Source organism: Dermacentor albipictus, chromosome 1 (genome assembly GCF_038994185.2).
Source record: "Dermacentor albipictus isolate Rhodes 1998 colony chromosome 1, USDA_Dalb.pri_finalv2, whole genome shotgun sequence".
NCBI classification, from domain to species: Eukaryota; Metazoa; Arthropoda; class Arachnida; order Ixodida; family Ixodidae; genus Dermacentor; species Dermacentor albipictus.
Window position 1 is genome coordinate 260075432 of NC_091821.1, and position 6011 is coordinate 260081442.

Genomic DNA, 6011 nt, shown 5'->3' on the forward strand with positions numbered 1-6011 from the left:
CAGGAAAAGCTCGTAGGCGACCATACCTTGGTTTGGCAAAATTTCGCAGAAACGGGGGCGGGGGGGGGGGAGGCGCAGTCGCATGGCGTTGCTAAAGATGATCGATCCACAGATACCATAACTGAGCGGGAAAAAAATCTTGGAAATTGGGGCCACTTTCAGCAGCCATACATGATATACCGCGTGCAGCTGCCATGTCATGGGCACAAGTGATGATGTAGTGATGATTCCATCTACATCGAAATGCTCGGGGCTAGCAATGAAATCGCAAGCCTGGTATACTATCAGGATATGCTGGAGGTAGGGAATCTCAGGCCTACGCTTCACTGCACTCACCCTTCCCTAGCAACGGCACAGTTTCTTACGCTTGCTTTCGTTACCTCTTCGCTGGTTTAAGATCGTTTCATCACCATTGACGTGAATCAGAAGGGGCGTTTCATAAGTCACTGGTGCTTCTACCACTCTCGCTTCGTTCTAAGTGTCATTTTGTTCAATGCAATAAATTCTGTGAAAAAAAATTTAAAGAAATATGCGAATCCCGCGCGTTGTGGAAATGAGTTTAAGCGAAGCTTTCACTGGTGTTTGCGAATAATTATGTTCCTGTTTATCGGACATTTGCAAATATAGAGTATATGATCGAAGAACGTTAGCGAAGGAATGACGACGACGGAACGACCACGACGGCATCACACTCACTGTATGACGACGACTACACGACGATGATGCAATGACGATGATAGAATAACGATATTGGCGTGATGACACTTGGACCACTACGACAGCATGACGATGCCATGACGAACACGCGGTGACGATGCTGTGATGACGATTGTATGACAAGGACGGCACGAAGACAACAGTATAACGGCGCCGGAATGACGACTATGGTGTGGCGACGACATTATGGCGACAACCTCATGACAACAATGGAATGACGAAGCTGAAGCGACGACGCAATGGTGACGATGGAATAATGACGATGGCACTATATGAGGAAGGTATGTCGACAATGGAATGACGATACTGAACTCCTTGCGACAGGATGACTGTGATGGAACGACCATGACGGCATGATGTGAAGGCAATAACAGGATGACGGCGAAATGACGATGGCGCTATGACGAAGATGACTCTGCGACGGCGGCGTAATGAGGGCGATATGACAGTGCAATGACGACGACAGAGTGAACACAATGGAAGGATGACGGCCACATACAAACAAAAGAATGAACACAATGGCATAAAGGCGACGAAATAACGACGGCATGACGAGAACAGTGTGGACGTCGGAGCTCACGTCGGCACTTACGTGTATCACCTACGCTATAAGAAATAGCTGTAAATTTAAAGAAAATTTTCTGTAAATGCTCTATGACAGAAATCTGTGAAAAGAAAAAAAAAACTGTAAGTTTCTATTCTTTTTTATCTCTAACTTATAAAACTAAAATACAACCCTTCGAAATTATTGTAAATGCATAAAAAACTCTAAAATAATAGTTTACAGTGTTTTTTTCCTTTCACACGACTTTTTTTGCATACAACATACATGACTGTGCTGCTGAATATGGCGGGGTGCTGCTTTGATGCCCCGCGCCATATTCAAGATGGCTGTCCTTCGAGTCAACCATGGAGGAAGGAAAAACTAAGGAGAGGGCCTGACTCACTCTTTTTGAAGCTCAGTGGCGCCGCAAGTTGTCGTTACTCCGCCATATTGTCGCGGCAGATTCTCCTCTCTTGTTGACATTTCTTGCCTTCGGCGTGCAACGGCGCTACCACGCCGGGCTGAGCGGAAGTGCGGGCGCCGTATATAGTGGTCCGACCAAGGGATACATCGCGGTACCGTTGCCTAAGTCATTTCATTCGACTATTGTGCTCAGTAGCTCTGAGAGGAGCTCATAATGAACTCTGCCAATTGGACTGCGAGGCCGGTTCCCCGCTACATTTGCCGGCTTTTATGAAAATAATCTGTGTATTCTCACTGCACAGCAAGAATAGACAGGCGATGACCGGCAGCACACTTTACGTACATCAAGACCTATGGCTAGCCCATCTGGAGTTTACGAGAACGGAGACGTATGCTGCTCGTGGCTTTATAGGAATGATTTTACTTTATTGAACAAGTTTCGGGCTGCCGCACACAGCGGCAGATATGACGAGCCACAGCGCGCCGACGAAAAGGCCCACAGAGGAGAACGTCGTTACGCGTTTAAATACACCGACTGCCGCCTGAGGTATTGGCCGTGAGATCGACCTATAGGTGGCAGCACCGTCGCCCCGTTAGGGCACATTCACACCGGCGACTTGAGGAGGTCGCGCGACCATTTGCGACTCGCAATCAAAAAGCGACCGACGGCGACTGATGTTCACACCGGCAAGCCCGGCTGAGCGCGACCCGCAAGTCGCAATCCCGGAGATTATCGTTCTCAGCGAGAACTCTTGGAATCTACGCGGAATTTGAATGCGACGCCGGAGGAGGCCGGATGTAGACACACGAAAGATCACTTCCGGTGCGCCGCTGATTGGTTTATCAGTTTTGCGACCACGGTCGCGCGACTGAAAAATCGCGCAGAGAGCGACTCGCCCAAAATGGTCGCTTTTCGAGAAAGGTGACCGTTTGCGACCATTTGCGACTGGTCGCAAAGCGACCAACTTGGTCGCGCGACCTCCTCAAGTCGCCGGTGTGAATGTGCCCTTAGTGTGGATGCGTCGCCCGTGCGCTGTGTGGAAGTGTAGGGAGCTACTGTTTTCATTTCGCGATTCTGTGCTCCGTGCCCGCAGAAAACACTTCATTTACCATGGTGAGATTTTGTTCGGTTCCGCAATGCAGCACATATTGCACAGAGCCAGGGATAAGCTTTCACTGCTATCCCGTTGACGCGGCACGTCGCCGAGAATGGCTCGTCAGGCTTCGGAACGGCAAGGCGCCTTCCAAGTATGCGATGGTGTGCAGTAAGCAATTCGACGATGGTGCGTTCAAGCGTTCGCTGACGAAAAAGGATGGTGAGTAGTCAAATCTTATATCACGTTTGCGAATCCTAATCGGCAATCTGGTCATTAATGTTTGCTGCATGCGTAGTTGCTGTGTAGTTGCTGTGCGTGTGAAGATCGTTGCAGTCCGCGAAAGTTCGTGTCGGCGTGGCCTGGGATGCCAGTAGTTAGTTGCCTGTGCTTTCATATACTTCCGCAAGTAAATTAACCATGTCTCCACGCATGCAATTTATTTTATATCCTTCATGCGACGCCTGCGCAGTGAATGCAAGGTTCGCGCTCAGCTGCGAGTCCGTTTAAACGACCGTCACCGAGCGTGACTAGTTGTCACGTTTTCCGTTGTCTTTCCTCAGCCACGGGAACTGTTCTCATGCTATGTTCAGACTACGTTCGTAAGGCGCCGATTTTTCGTAACATACGTAAGCGGAAGCGCAACAAGCGTATGCGTCTAGTTCAGACTGCGAACGTAAAGGTACCAACGTGCGCAATTCTCGCAAAAATCGTGGGTGAGAGTGTTAAAGGGTCGGCAACATTTACGACTGTTATGTTACGACCGTTGCGACACAGCCAATGACCGATAAGCTTTCGGCTTTCAACAACCGGTGACGACACTTCCGTCCTCCCGTCTGCAGACAGCTCCGGGCGCGGGAAGTGCCATTCCGCCATTCCGTGCGCACGATTGGCTGTGTTCGTGAAAATTTTTGCAGTGCGCCTTGCGAGACTGTTTTCAGTTCATCTGGTTTATCCGCCGAGGAAATCGATGGCCGCAGATGCGTGCTCCGAAATTCGATGAGTGGTCTCATTAGGTTTTCAAGGAAGCGGAGCAGCTGGGGCGACATGCGCATGATGTTATGAAACATCGCAGCGTCACCAACTCGGAGCTTGGCGAAAAGGTTGTGAAAATCGCCGTCCACGGCCCTGTCGAGAAATACTTGCCGCATCCAAACCCTTCTGCGTCGCCTTCGTCGTCTTTGGGCGATTGAATACATGACTATAAGTTTGTTTTGAGCGTGAATTTCTTCGATCTCGGCCAGCGCTCGCATGTTGGCAGGAGCCATATTGGACCGCTGGTGACGTCGATTCTGCAGCTCCAAATTTGATTGGCCTGTTGTAAAAGCCGTAATTTAAGCAGCAGTAAATGTGAACAAAGGTGCCGGCTTAACTGCCGTAACGTTTTTTACAGCCGTTACGTTCGATACGCCAAAAGAGCTGTTACGCGCGTTACGACCGTAGTGTGAACATAGCATCAGTGTTCCGAAGTGTAAATACGAGCACCGAAACACGGAAAGTGTGTACGCATGATCTCGTACAGATTAAACAGTGTCGTTTCGCGAGCCAACAGCGGATGGCCCATTAAGCGATGAACGAACATGCGCGAGCGAAGTTATTGCTACTGCTCATATTGATATATTTTTTTTCTCTCTTTTATAGGGGGGCGGAAAAAATGGAAGCCCGATGCACTGCATTCAAGCACCACTGCAAATTCAAGTGCCTGCATGCGAAAGTAAATAAAGGGATCTAATGATTATGATACAATATAAATTATACGTTGCATGCTTTATTTGAGCTTCGTGTAACGGTTGCAACTGGTTATAAAGCGACTCGAAAGCATTTTACAGTGGTAGTAACACTCTGAAACTAACTCGCGATTTCGTAGGTCTGGCTAAAAAGAAAAATTGATAAAGCAACATAAGTTCTCTAAATTTATCGCATAACGTAAACACATCGCAAATCCGCGAGTCAGCTTAGTATGATGTAATGTAAACAAATCGCGATACGCGCCGCGTATCCGGACAACTTGAAGCAACACGTTACCCTGCAGGGCATGTGCAGTTCAATTCTGCTATTTTTGTTTCGTCGGTCGAATTCAGGTCGACTCGGTGTGTATCTTTAGTAAGCGCGGACGACTGCAGCACGAATGCCATAACGTGCACAGAGGACCGCCAGAGCAGCAGGTGGAAGCGACGGCACTACAGTCAATGATGTGGCCCACCGCAATGACTTGGTCGCCTTCGACGAGAAACCTGACACCGTCCCCAACATGGTTGAGAATTGTGCTTAGAGGCAAGGGTGCTGTAAAACGGAAAAATAACGCATGTTAACCTCACAACATGTTGAAAGGAGACGAGCGCACATGGTGTGGTCGCGTTAAGCAAATGCTTTTTGCATCAGTACGCTAAAAACGTACAGCGACCTACTTTACGAATTTCCGTTACAAAAATGAAAGAATAACAGGTTGAGAGGTTACTAACCATCAAACAAACCGTCCTCGTCAACATCCATTGTGATTTCGCGAACTACGATCGCTGCACACTGCGGCTGGAGCGGCGACGGGCCACCGGCATCCACACTTAGGAGCTTCGTCACCTCGCCGCTAGGAGCCGACTCTGTTCGATCTCGAGGCCAATATCATTCTCGCGGTAAGTGAAGCTTCCCGGAATCAAAGTTCTGCGGCGCCATGCGGCTAGCGCGTTGACGGGGCCTACGTGTGCGTTCTTCTGTCTAGCCCTGTTCACTCTTGCACCGCATCCGCCAACTTCCACTTCCCTACGCCTCTCGAGCACACAGATATGATTACTGCAGTAAAGTGGGTTCGTCCCTTTATTACTCACAGCAGCCGCTTCATTCCCATCCTTCCACATGGCTGTTTTACGTGCCACAAATGCATTGTACGCTGTCAAAAGCAGGAACACTTCATATCTCTCACTGCGCACCGAGCTTGATGCTGCTATGTGTCGCAAAATTGTGCATGAATGGACGCGGTCACTAGTTCAAAAACATTTTGTTGACACGGTCGGGAGAGTTCAGTAAATTGGCTATCAGTGCCTATTCAACTCATATGTGTGCGTATTTATTTATTTCGCTAACCTTATTTTGAAAGAGAATGTACTTTTTTCTGTTCTTCCTTCTTTACCTACACGTGCGTACCATGGCAAGCGGAAGCTTGTTGATAACCTTGGAAATTGACTTTTAAGCTATATAACAACTGGAGGAAAACTGCTGTTGCTTGTTTTCTCAACCTA